General features: G+C 45.9%; 1 protein-coding gene across 1 annotated transcript in view; it reads right to left on the bottom strand.

Moving 5' to 3' along the window:
* Positions 1-3,382, bottom strand: part of DIRAS2 (DIRAS family GTPase 2) — a 76,475-nt gene extending 73,093 nt beyond the window's left edge. The window contains exon 1 of the mRNA XM_069625647.1: positions 2,793-3,382. The gene's annotated coding sequence lies outside the window, so the exon portion shown is untranslated. The remainder of the gene's footprint in view (positions 1-2,792) is intronic.
* Between the last annotated feature and the right edge of the window lie 8,913 nt (positions 3,383-12,295).

Here is a 12,295-nt window from a genome sequence, read left to right as displayed (position 1 = left end):
AGACCACCATGCTTTACTGGTTACTCATTGAGGTGGCAGAGAACACCAGGTTTTACTGGTTACTCATTGAAGTGGCAGAGAACACCAGGTTTCACTTGGCGTGGAGTGGGGAAAGGGATATAAATGAATGTAGAAGACAACAAGAAACATCTAAAGCATTCATGCTCTGTAGGGTCTTCTTAGCTTGCATGCGGTATGCATGGAAACCACTCCATAATGGTTTCTTTTTTGTCATTAGCATGGTTCGCTGTTAGGCAAGTACTTGCTTGACTCTAAAAGACTTTTAATCGGAATTCACTGCTACTTCCAAACGAGTGAAAGGTGGCACATCCTATTCCCTGAAGGATACTGCACCTACCCTATGAGAAGAGTAGACTGCATTTTAACGGAATGGAGTGCACGTTTGGAGGACATCTTGTGGTCAATTGCCATGGTCCTGTGATGTGGGATCGCCTGTAAGAGCAGCTCAGCCTATAGCAAGTATCCCTAGCATTGTGCTGCAGAGATTCTGGAAGGCCGTGGTTCAAGGCAAGTGCTGCAATCTACTACCATGGTGTGTGATTTTGCAGGTGGTAGCCTCTTAGAGCAGCAAATGACAGGGTCTATATCTGCTTCTAGTTCTACTACAAGGACTTGAGAACAGTGTGCAGGCCAGCGGTGCACAGGTGATAATGACTGGACGGACAAGAGATTCATGTTGGCGTGTTCTTCCATGGCCTTAAATTCCACTGTCATCACAGATAAAGATAGTTTAACACACTAACCCGCAGCTATGCTTGTAACTTATGTTTTCTTTAATAGGTCCACAGAGGAAAGCTTTGGTCTGTTGTCACCGGCGTCATGATGCGCCCTTCCGTGGAAACAGCCTCGATCTGATGAGCAAACCATGCAACAGTCTGGCATTGTTGACTTTCAAAGCACCATGCTTTCTTAATTACCCAGCACCTGAATAGTGCTGCGGAGTCACCGGAAGTGGCAGGTAATGTTTCTCGAGCTATGAAGAGGGGGATGTACAGATCTCACGAGGTGAAAGTGACTGCAGGGCTCCATGTCAAAGAACTTTCGAAATGCAGTGACAAAACTCGACCATAGACACGCACTTCCCAAATCCAGTAACCAGACAAACTTCCGGGTCCCACAGGCCACTGGTGCCCGCCACACTCAGGTGTGTTGCATTAAAAGACACGATTATGGATCCGCTCAGAGTGAGGTGAGTTTTCAGAGCATCCTGTTGTTAACATCTCTTTAAAGCAGGGTTGGCCGAGCACAGGGCAGCAGCGTTATAAACGCTATGTCCATTGGTCGGAAGCAGGCCTATTCCGGTTGTGTATTCCCCCTTTATGGCACTTTACATTTGAGGCGTAGAAGACCAAGCATTTGCCATGTAAGCACATTTGTAAAAACTCAAAGCCTCGGTGTCACTGTAAGCAGCATGACAGGCATGCCTTTGCAAGCTTACCACGAATTGCACAATGGCAACGAACCGACGGGTCGTCTCCTATGGACAAGGCAGGGCCGTCGTGCCTGTGAAATGTGTTGCACAACACGTGGCGCGGGCCAGTAACCGATCAGGGGGCCGCATTGCAGCCAGGTATCGGAGGCCTCTTATACCCTGGGACGAGCAGGAAGCTTTCTGTGAAATGACACCTGACTGCCACAGTAATCCCTGCTGGGTGGGGGTAGGGGGGCGGCGTGGCTGTTTAGGACTGCAATTTACGCACGCTAATTCTAGTAAATACCCTTTTCCAATCCGGTACATGTGTTTCCGAACTGCCTCACCTTCTGAAAAAAACAGAACACCGTATAATAACCGCTCAATTCAGGAAAAATGCATGCCAGCGCAGCATGAAAACAGCACACCCGAAAAGGCAGACGATGATGCTACGTGGTGACTCGTGAGGCAGCCCCTCCAGCCTGGGGGAGCGGAGTGCCGCGTCCCAGAAAAGGCAATCTTACTGAGGGTTAATGCCAGTGACCGACAAGTCAAATGATAGTAATAATGTGAATGTAGCATCATCCTTTACAATGCATGCTGTTTCCCGTGTGCGGTTAGCACCCGGGGTTAGCAGTGCCATCAGGATTATGTGACTATGAAAATATTCATAGCTGGGTTCTATGATATTTAATACGATTATATAGTCACCGAATGGCGACGAGAACATTTAAAACATGTAAATATAAAAAAAACGGATATTTGCGCCCGCCCTCGCCCTTCGCCCTAAATATCGGCATGGCAGGCTACTCCGCTGGGATTAGAAGACATTAACCGGCACAGATCAGACATGGATTTTCCCGTTGCTTCCCTCTGGCTCTGCTGCATATCCGCCTCACCGGCAAAATAAACCGCCCAAAGAACCACAGGCATGTGCAGTTTGTATGCCGCACACCATACTTCACAAGAAAACGGTCACAGAAAGAAGGACATACCTGAAACGCATTCATGGCAGGTACGCGGGGCGTCATGCATGTAACGCGCGCTTGCAAATGAACGGCGCTGTCAACGTGCGCGCTTGCCGTGGGCCGCAGCCCTGCAGAAGAATTCCGTTCATCGCAGAGCGGACTAAGGTATTGATCTGGGAGATGGAATATACATATTGATTCGATAACGCTAACAAGCGACAAGTCTGTGCTTTCATGACCTGCGCATGTGTTTTGACTGAAGCAGAACCAGCCGTAGCTCGGCCGCGCGTGGCAGCCCCTGTTACGTGCCTTCTCCACACACGATGTCCTCACAGAGCCCGTATATCCGCACCAATGCCGCGCAGCCTTGAAGAAGGAATAGCATACGTTACCTGAGCTGGATGCAGGTCTAGGCGAGGGCTCCTCAGTTCCTCCCTGTCATCGTCGCCGGGGAGCTGCTGATGTAACGCAGGCCGTGTCGGTGTGGCAGAGCCCCCTTGGTTGACAGGTGTATCTGTGCGTCTCTTGTCGTCTGATGCTGAGGTGTTGTTGCTCTGCCGGTGGATATTCAGTCGTCCTCTTAACGCCCGCCTTAGCTCCGGCGCCCGTGCCTGTATTAAGTCCTCCCCTTCCCTCGCTCCCTCTCTCTCCCCTCCTCGGCGCGAGGGCCCTGCTCCCTGCTTCTATTTCCCGAAGCTTTCTGTAATCTCCCTTTCAGATTCTCTCTGAGTGCTGAGGGATGAACTGACTCCAGCCTCCTCGCTGCTGCTGCATAAATGGCGACGGAAAATGTGTCTACGCTTTGAAGTGCCACCTGCTGACCATTTCTGGAACACTTATTGTCAAAAGGCTAATTAAAGGAGCAGGAATAGTTGTATTCATTAAACGTTCCAACCGTCCGTCCATGCATTGTTTTAAATAAAAAGCGAAAATATAGTTGCAATCTTTTAACTATTACCGCTGCTGGCATTCAATAGTGTGTACAAAAACGCAGGCGTAATTATACATATGTAGGGGCGGGAGCAGAGGAGTGCGGGTACCTAGCGTTTCCATTTGATCTAAAGCAGTCATGCTACGTCATGCGTACGCACGTTCCTATTACCATAGTAATACATTCCCTGTACTTCCGTTCATCATATCAAGAGCACTGTATTGCACGTGCTACCTCACATATGTTTTGGACATCACGCGATAATTATAGAGATACATTGGTTTTGGTCCTCCCAGTCCTGATTAGACTGTTCCTGAAGGTGCATTTCACTATTGCAATTACATTAATTAAAGTACATATTCACTGACAACGTGGATATCCATTTAGCCATTTTTGTTGTTTTATTGTGATTTATATAGTGCACTGCTGCAATTTCCAGGGACACTTGGCACTTTGAAAAACAATAAAAAGTGTAGGGTCGGTCAGTAGCAGAAGAAGGTATACAGCATACAGAGCCAGAGGCCACAAAGCACTAACAATGCCTGGCCAGGCCACATCTCCACTAGTGAAGCTACTGTCAACCTTGCATTTCTTCACCACAGACTCTTTCCAAAGGACCACTGGCATCACCACAGGGATCTCCCAGTGCTCACAGGCAAGGGCAATGTACCAGGTACTGCAGGTGATCCTTGTGTCATCCAGACAAAACATCACGTTACCCGATGATGCACAAAGGCTGCCATAGTGAGGGCATTCTGTGGCATAGCGGTTTTTCCCAGGGGTATGTGGAGCCAGCGTTGAAAGCCCTTGTATGTGTCCTATAGATTCTGCAGAGGTCTCGTCTTGTTTAATCTTGCAGGCCAATAACGCTCCCAAGTCTGAAGTATCGGGGTACATACTTCTTAGTACTTTCCACGCATGGGTGTGGCAGTTATTCAAGGGTGCCCCATTGTGTATATTGCTACTCAGTTTTACCCCCTCATATTCCCCTCGTTCCCATATTTTATCCATTTGCTCCCCTATTATTGCAGCAAACAAGATCTTCATATCCATTATTTGCTAGGGAGACCCCTGATGTCTCCTTCTCAAGAGTGTATATCCACTTGCTCGCTCCTGCCATAAGGGAGGGCAAGCTGTATATCAAGTTGTCTCTGTCCATTGTCTGCACGACATGTAGTGCATGTCTCCCCTCCCTTTCTGCCACAGGGGCATTTGTGAGGTCTGAGGTCCATGGCCCTCCCTGCCCCTTGGATCCTTCAGCACCACTATTGTTGCCTTTATACTGTGGAGGCTCTTAGACCAGTTGTTGCACGTTTCCCCTCTATCACTCTTTTTTTTTAGTTTCCACCTCCTCTCCTTCTCCCTGTTCGCTTTCCCAGGGTTCTTCATCCCTGCTGCTCCTACCTGGTTCCTCATCCCCATCCGTGGCAATGGAGTCCTCTTCAAGCAAAGCAAGTCTAGCCCTTCCTCCCCTTCATTTTATACATAAGTAGATCATAGAATATCTAATACACAAATTCAGTGTTATTATAACACTGAATTTGTATATTAGATATTCTATGATCTACTTATGTATAAGATTAGATAATATTTTGACTGGTTTCAGTACCTAGGTGTGCAGGTAAAGGACTCGTATCTTTCCTTATGTGAGCTCCATTCCCCTGTGGCTATGTTCTCCTGGGAATGGCCAACGTGCAACACTTCTCCTGCACACCGAAGCAGCAGAAATTCATGTTTGCTCAGCGCACAAGGCCTGTGCTACGAAAATACCAATGTTTTACTTACCTGCGGCCTATACTCCAGAATGGCTGCTATGTTGTTCATGTTGTGCTACACTACCACTTCTACCCACTTCCCCTGCCCCTTAGCCCTGTTCCTAGCTTGCCACTTTCCCCATGTCCCAATTGGTGCCCCCAGTCCCCTTTGTTCCCATTAGACTTCTCCGGCTGCATCTGCGCACACAGTACATAAGTCCCACTGTGCAGCTGTCAATGATGTCCTCATCTCCACGAGTGCCCCCTCCTCGGCCCCTCTTCGTCCCTCCATTAGTCACGTAATCGAAAGGTTGTCCCCCTTGACAGCACTGAATTTGCACCTTTACCACATAAGAATGAGTGAAACTTCAGGTGAGTTTTGAAGAGGATCAAGTAGGAAATACTGAAGCGCTCATTGAAGGAGACATCAGAGTTCAGAGACAGTGAAATTATGGTGAAGTGACGATATTGTGACATTGAAGGTAGCTATTAAGCAATTAGGAAGTTTTACCATTTCTAAACTTAAAACACAAAATGTAATAATGCAGCCCAAAAGAAATATGTCTGCAAATATTTATATATATCTACATATTTAAAACTCTGGTGTGTGTGCACTGCGTATACTCAGGCCCATATTTTAACTTCCATAAGCCTTTTTTGCCTATCAATCAGGCCAGGCATCGAACTTGCAGCAGCAGGCCATGAGCTGCGTTTGTGGGGCGGGAAAGCAGGAACATTCTTACCACATGAGTTTCTTACAGTTGCAGCCCATTTAGACCTCTGGCACTCTAACCGCTTCCAATGGTTACCCGAGGTGTCCTGGAATATTTACAAAGGAGGATGGAGAATCTGCTCCATCTAATAGCACAAAACTGAGTGAAAACCTGACGGGGGCCGGAGATGGGCTACACCGCCCAGAGAGCGGTCCTGAGTTCTTTAGGAGAATTAGCACGCTGCCCAGACGGGGCTGGAACTGCCTTGCGCATAAAGTACTTGTAAGACAATTCTGCACTCACGTAGAGTGTATTTTTGAGAAAATTCTAAGAGTCTCCATTTACAATACATAACAATACGTAAGTAAACACACTGTTATGGTAACCTAAGCAAAATGTTATTTTTCAGTAAAACATGACAGCATTGAGTCTGGACCTTTACAACAGACCCCTCAGAGGAGCAGCAGGAGACAGAAGACTACAATTGGGCCTACTAACCCCCCAACCTACACAAAGCAGTGGAGAACACCCATCTAATGCAGGGTACCACCGTTAAAGAACGGTAGTAGATGGCATGGACTCTGACAACAACTCTATAAAGCACAAACAAACTCTTTTTTTTACCATTACCATGTCACAGGTGGTTTGTAAGCAGTTGAAGGGCCGCTCATAAAAATTGGGGAATACCAATTGGGCACATAAGGAAGTCACTCCAGATGCTCCTTTCCTATCTTTTTGTCCATTCACCTAAAAGAGGTTTCCTTCCCTCATAGGCATCTTGCAATAAAGGCAGAATGTACCACTGTGATGCATCAGTAACTTTCCATGAATGCCCAAAGACCACCACATCAACAAAGCTACCACCAACAACAAAAACACTATTCAGCTGTGGCGGAGATAAGATGTCCCTGCTGGTGGCACTGAAGCAATATGTATTGAAGGTGGATATGCTAGGGTAGACTCACAGATTAGGGGAACTGAGGGGTGCTTGCGCCAGTTTGTCCGACAAATAGCAGGCATGTCTTCTTGTGTGGAAGATGCAGGCACCATCTCATTACTCTCCCCGTTGCTCAAGGGGGCTATGGGAGGGACACCAAGGGCGGCTAACATATGCATTTTAGAACAAGTCAAACCATACCTATGGTGCATGTGCTTTCCGAAGGATCAACCCCTGCACGGTTTACACCATCTTAGTGACATTTTACATATGTTGTGTTCCACAGTGCATTTGTACCCTTGCTTACACGTGATTATATTGAACGAGAAAACAAAGAATTAATTTTGAATGAACAAAAACTTAAAAAAAAAAAGTATGCACATATTTTAGTTGTTTTAGGGGGTTCCCCCTCCCAAACTCCCTCTTTTTTAAATACTTTTCCCCACCCCAAAAACTACTATTCCTATTCCCAACCACATAGGTATATTTAAAAGAAATGTGTTATATTTTTTAGATGTTTTGAGTTTGTTCACAAATCCATATGTTGTTTTCTATTAGATAACATCACTGCATACCGTGTCCTTCACAAGATTCCCCTCCAGAAAGCCAAAGGCGTCCCGGATGCCTGCAAATGTGGGCACTGTCATGGGCTGGAAAGTCCTCAGTTCTGACCGAAACTTTACAAGGTAGGTGTGATCCTGCCTTTTCCTCCTCTGCCAAGACAGGTGCAAAGGCCTCAGTATCTCCCATCTCCTGAGAAACCTGCTTGGGGACACCCATGCCTCCTCCCCCTGTTGCTCTTCTGTCTATTGCAGCACCTCCACTTGCACCCTTTCCTTTCCCATCACAGCCATGGTGCATGCTCTGGTTTCCGGGTTACCACAACCCATCTCCAACTCCGTGGTCAATTGAAATATTGTCCAGCAGCTAGGGACCATGTCAGGGGTCAAGGACATGAAGGCCAATGCTCACCAAACATAGAACAGGGGAACAACAAGAAAAGACAAAAAGAACTACCATTTGGTGCACAGAAAGTCCTTCTTGACATGCCATGATATGTATGTACATAGAATACAGGAATGGTCGGTTAAATAACTTCCTGACAGCCAGAAAAACTAGAAACTGCATTACCAAGTAATGCAAAGCAGTGAAACTACAAACGAATGGTTGTCTTGGAGTAAGGGCCTCCAGCGCAAACTGTGTATGCATTCCCCACTCGGCTTGAGACTTTAGATGGGTTGTTGCATACCTTTGGAGCTCTGCATTATGTGGACAAATGTGTGGGGCAACAACCATCAAGATTCAAACAATGACTCTGTGATCCTTACATATAAGTGCTACTGGGGTTTGGGGAGCACTTTAGGTCATAAGTGCCTACATGTAGAGGCCAAGGAAATATAGGTTTTGGAGGTTTACTGTCAGATATGTTTAAGAGTATATTTCAAAAGCTGTGATACCAGAGAGGACTAAGAAGCTCTTACAGTATAGTGGAATGTGACACTAAGAACTACTTATTTAATGCTATAAGGCAACAAAGCGCAGTCTTGTGTATTGGTTATTTCTTGCAGATCATCACACCAAAGAGAAACACATGACCATAGTCAGAAAACAGACAAGCACTTGGGGCAAGACTAGGCAACTAGTTAATTAATACAACATGGCCTAACTAATGCATGTGATAAATAGTTAACTATCACCACTGCTCAGAAATGAAATGGTTGTAACCATAGTTACTGCATGAGGGCAATGGAGTAGACGATTAAGCATACATGCATATGATTATTGAAAAGCATTTGTAAGATAGTGAATGAGTGAAAATGAAAAAAGTCGAACCAATGAATGAATTGGAGGAGTGTGTGTATGAATTGGCCAACAGCAATTGTGTTCAAAATGAGTTTAACAAAACAAAAGAGGAGTCACAGAGCAGACCTTTCCTTTGTTTTCCCCCTGCCCATCCATTTACTTCCCTTAGTCTTTCCAGTTTCCCTAGCTCCCCGCCCTATTGCAACACTCCACGTCAGTACTAGTGCAGATGCCAACCACTCTAAGTGGAGATTGTTGCCTGTGCTACTTCTTTGCCAATACCGGTGCAGCATCAAAAACCTGACAGCCTCTCTGTCATTCTCAAACATTTCACCAGCCCCATCCTCTACCTCTATCCCATCGGTTCCATGAATGCCCCCCCCCCCGCACCTCTATCTGGATTGCTTGCCTCCTCTACCCCCTCCCCTGCTTCCTCCTTCTCTTATGACAGCTGAATCCCTCCTTTGGTAGCTCTACCACCTATCCTTTTATTGAGCCACCCTCAAGGACTCTCTCGCCTCAGGCAATAGGAACTGTGACAATCGGCATCTTGAGCATACCCCCAACAACCACAAGAGACACAAGATTCACCTGCAAGATCTCCACCTGACATTATTCTCATCCTTTGAGAAGTGAACCTCCTAATTGTCCTCCAACTCTCCATCCAAATAAGACACCAAGTTCCATTTCATCATTCCAATTCCTTTGTAAGGAAGTACTCTCACTAAACAAAAATAGAAAGATTTGCAACTGATTAGGCAAACACATGGATTCATACGGGACTCACACAGACAATTGTAAAGGGGTGTTGAGTACAACAAGTAAGGTAACTAAGTTACAGGATAAATTCTCTGTTTCACGTATATGTGGGGAGGTTTTTTCAGTTTCACACATACAAGCAGGAATACAAAAGGGAACCGTGTTTTTATATATTATTTTTATTTTTGTAAAAAAGGACTTGTAAAGGAAACACATGGAAGAAATGCTGTAGGATCTGCAAGGACAAACACACAGCCAAATGGGAGTAAGAAGATAAAAGGAAAATGGGACCTTTTTTATTTTTCGAATCTTTTAGTGTGACATAAAGGGGGAAAAAATGTGGAAGTAATGGGAGAAACATTATTTGGTGTTGTTTATGAGGGAAAGTAATGTTACACAAGGAAAGGTCTCAAAGGGGGAGCCTGATGAATACTCAGACAAAAGGGAGCACATACAGACCAAGAATCAATAAAACTATTGCACTGCCAAAACCAAATCATCAACCTCCTCTAAAGGCCACATAAACTCCTCTTAAACACAGTTAGTGCAACTGTCCTACACAGCACACACCTGCTCGTACAGCCCAACATACCATACAAAAGGAAAGTGATAGTGAGCTGGGACCTTTTACCGAGCAAACACACTTCAGAGAGCCACCCAATCTCCCTTTTAGATTAAGCAGTCCTAATTGTTATGCTGAAGGGTTTCCTCTGCTACCACGCAATCATGTGGGTTTCCTCTTCTGTTGAGTCCGCTGAGATTTTGCACATCGTCTGAATTCCTTCCATGGAAAGAGTTTTGGGCCTGCAAAATGGTGATAATAGAGGCTCGCCCGCTCTTACTCCCTACCCCCTGACATTAAGTCCATCGCCACTGTGCCAGTATTCAAGACTGCCCTGAAAATGTACCTAATTTTCCTTGAAGTAGTACCTGAGTGCTTCTGTAGCATCACCCACCCTTCATACTCTGACTTATACATAGGTATACATATTCTGAAAAGTACCCTCTTTACATGCCACTGTGTGCTCATTGTGTGTCAGTGCGATCCCCCTTTGATGTCCCAACACTTCTCTATTTATGATTTGGTTAGTGTACCCGTCAATGTATCTTGTATTTGATTGTGAGGCAACTGAACATGGAATTGTCCATCAAACCTATGGCATCATGTATTTATGTACTTCTCAAAGTTCTTCCCACTTTTCAAAATCGTTCAAATACAAAACAAATTGTTTTCTGTTATATGGTAATGATATGTCTGTAATGGAAAGAATGAAGGTTCTCTAATGAGCCAGATGTATTTTGATTTGTAGGGAAACCTCATCGCAACACAGAGACATTTCCTGACCAATGTACGAAGAAGATCACACATGATACGTGTAATGAATTGACATCTAAAAGTGTAATCTGATGATCGGATTCCACTTTCATAAGCTCCATGCTAAAAGTATAGAGTGTACTTGTGCCTTGCTGCATCAGTATCTTAATCTGTAGGCCCTCTTATACCATTGGCACAGAGCAGGTTCAGAGGTCACAGGTGCTCATTCGGCAGCTGCATTGACCGCAGCTGTCAAATGCAGTGACCGCATGGGTTGCATTTAAGATATGTGTTAGGCGGAAACCTGTGCAGTTCCCTCTGGGACCACTGCAAAAGATTTAGGACTACAGGTGTTTGGCAGTAAACCCACTTGGTAGCAGTCTGTACCACACAGATTCACTTGGTAGCTGTGGCTGAGCAGTCAGACTTCCCTCAAGAAGAGTTAGGCAGTATTTGGAGTATACAATATAGGGCAATTCTTCACAGTAAGACAAGCAAACACACAACAAGGCTTCAGTGTAAAGATATAAAGGTATTTATTTATAACGACATATCTATAGAAAACACTCTGGCACTATCACGACAAACACTTCAATTACAATTACTCTACGAAGGAAAAGATCAATCCCCCTAACAATAGTTCGACAAGTCTAGGTTCTACCAGCATCACTTATTTGCAGACAGAGGTGTATGCTTCAACCTAGATGGCACTCTAGTATTCGTTAGGACGAGAGAGAAAAATAAGCAGGTTACGAAATCAACACAGTTCAATACTTCACGGACAAATGCAAGGCAAGAAGACAAGAACCACGGTAGATCATAAAGTTCAAAGGCCAGGACCACTCGGAGAGAGGTAAGGCGATATGTCCCAAAAAGTATCTTAGTGGAAATGCGATCGAGTCTTTGTAGCAAATTGTTATCGGCAGATTGGACCAGTTCAGAACAACACGCTAGAGAAAGCTTGGAGGCGGCCCTATGGAGAGGCGAGGATTAAGACACCTCACTCTATCCGGCAACAAGGGAAGCCAGGCGGACACAGTACCTTGATTGTGGAGAGACAGCTCCGGCGGGGGCAGTTGTTCCTGGTGGTGGGTGCACGTCCGGTCTTTGCCAAGAGAAGAGATGATCTCGTTGTCGAAGGAAAGCTGAAGATCGTTGAACCACCAGGGAAGAGACCAGCCGCGGAGTGCTCCGTCACAAGGTACCACCTTTTGGTCACGGTACAGGGGTAGTGGCTATCCGATTGCCGAGGTGCTCTGCACGGGCAATTCGACCACTGCGTCCTGAGGCGAAGAAAAAGCAAAAGGAGACTGGTTGTTCCCACCAGCCAGGGGAAGAGACTCTCCGGCAGGGAGATCTCCTCTGTCGTCGGGAAGTGTTGAGTCGGTTCAGCAGGGCTCCACCGGAGGTGTCGTCGTTGCAGGTCGGCTCAGCTTTACCCTCGTCAGATTCTTAGGTCCTGTGGCGACTTCTGAAGATCCAGTCCCAAAAGCACTGCTTTTATGCAGAAAACCCCCATTCATTCAGCCTAGCTGTCAATCAACACACGCTAAGTGGTGAGCGGGGAGGCTCACCACTTGGGCCAATCACACCAGAGTGCGACCAGAGTTGGCAAGGCAACTCAGTCCAGGGTGCCTAAACCCCCTCCCACACCCCTGTGGTAACCCAGACAGAATGGCACCA

The sequence above is a fragment of the Ambystoma mexicanum genome, chromosome 6p (genome assembly GCF_040938575.1).
Source record: "Ambystoma mexicanum isolate Mex_15411 chromosome 6p, UKY_AmexF1_1, whole genome shotgun sequence".
In the NCBI taxonomy this organism is placed as follows: Eukaryota; Metazoa; Chordata; class Amphibia; order Caudata; family Ambystomatidae; genus Ambystoma; species Ambystoma mexicanum.
This window is presented reverse-complemented; position numbering and strand designations above follow the sequence as displayed.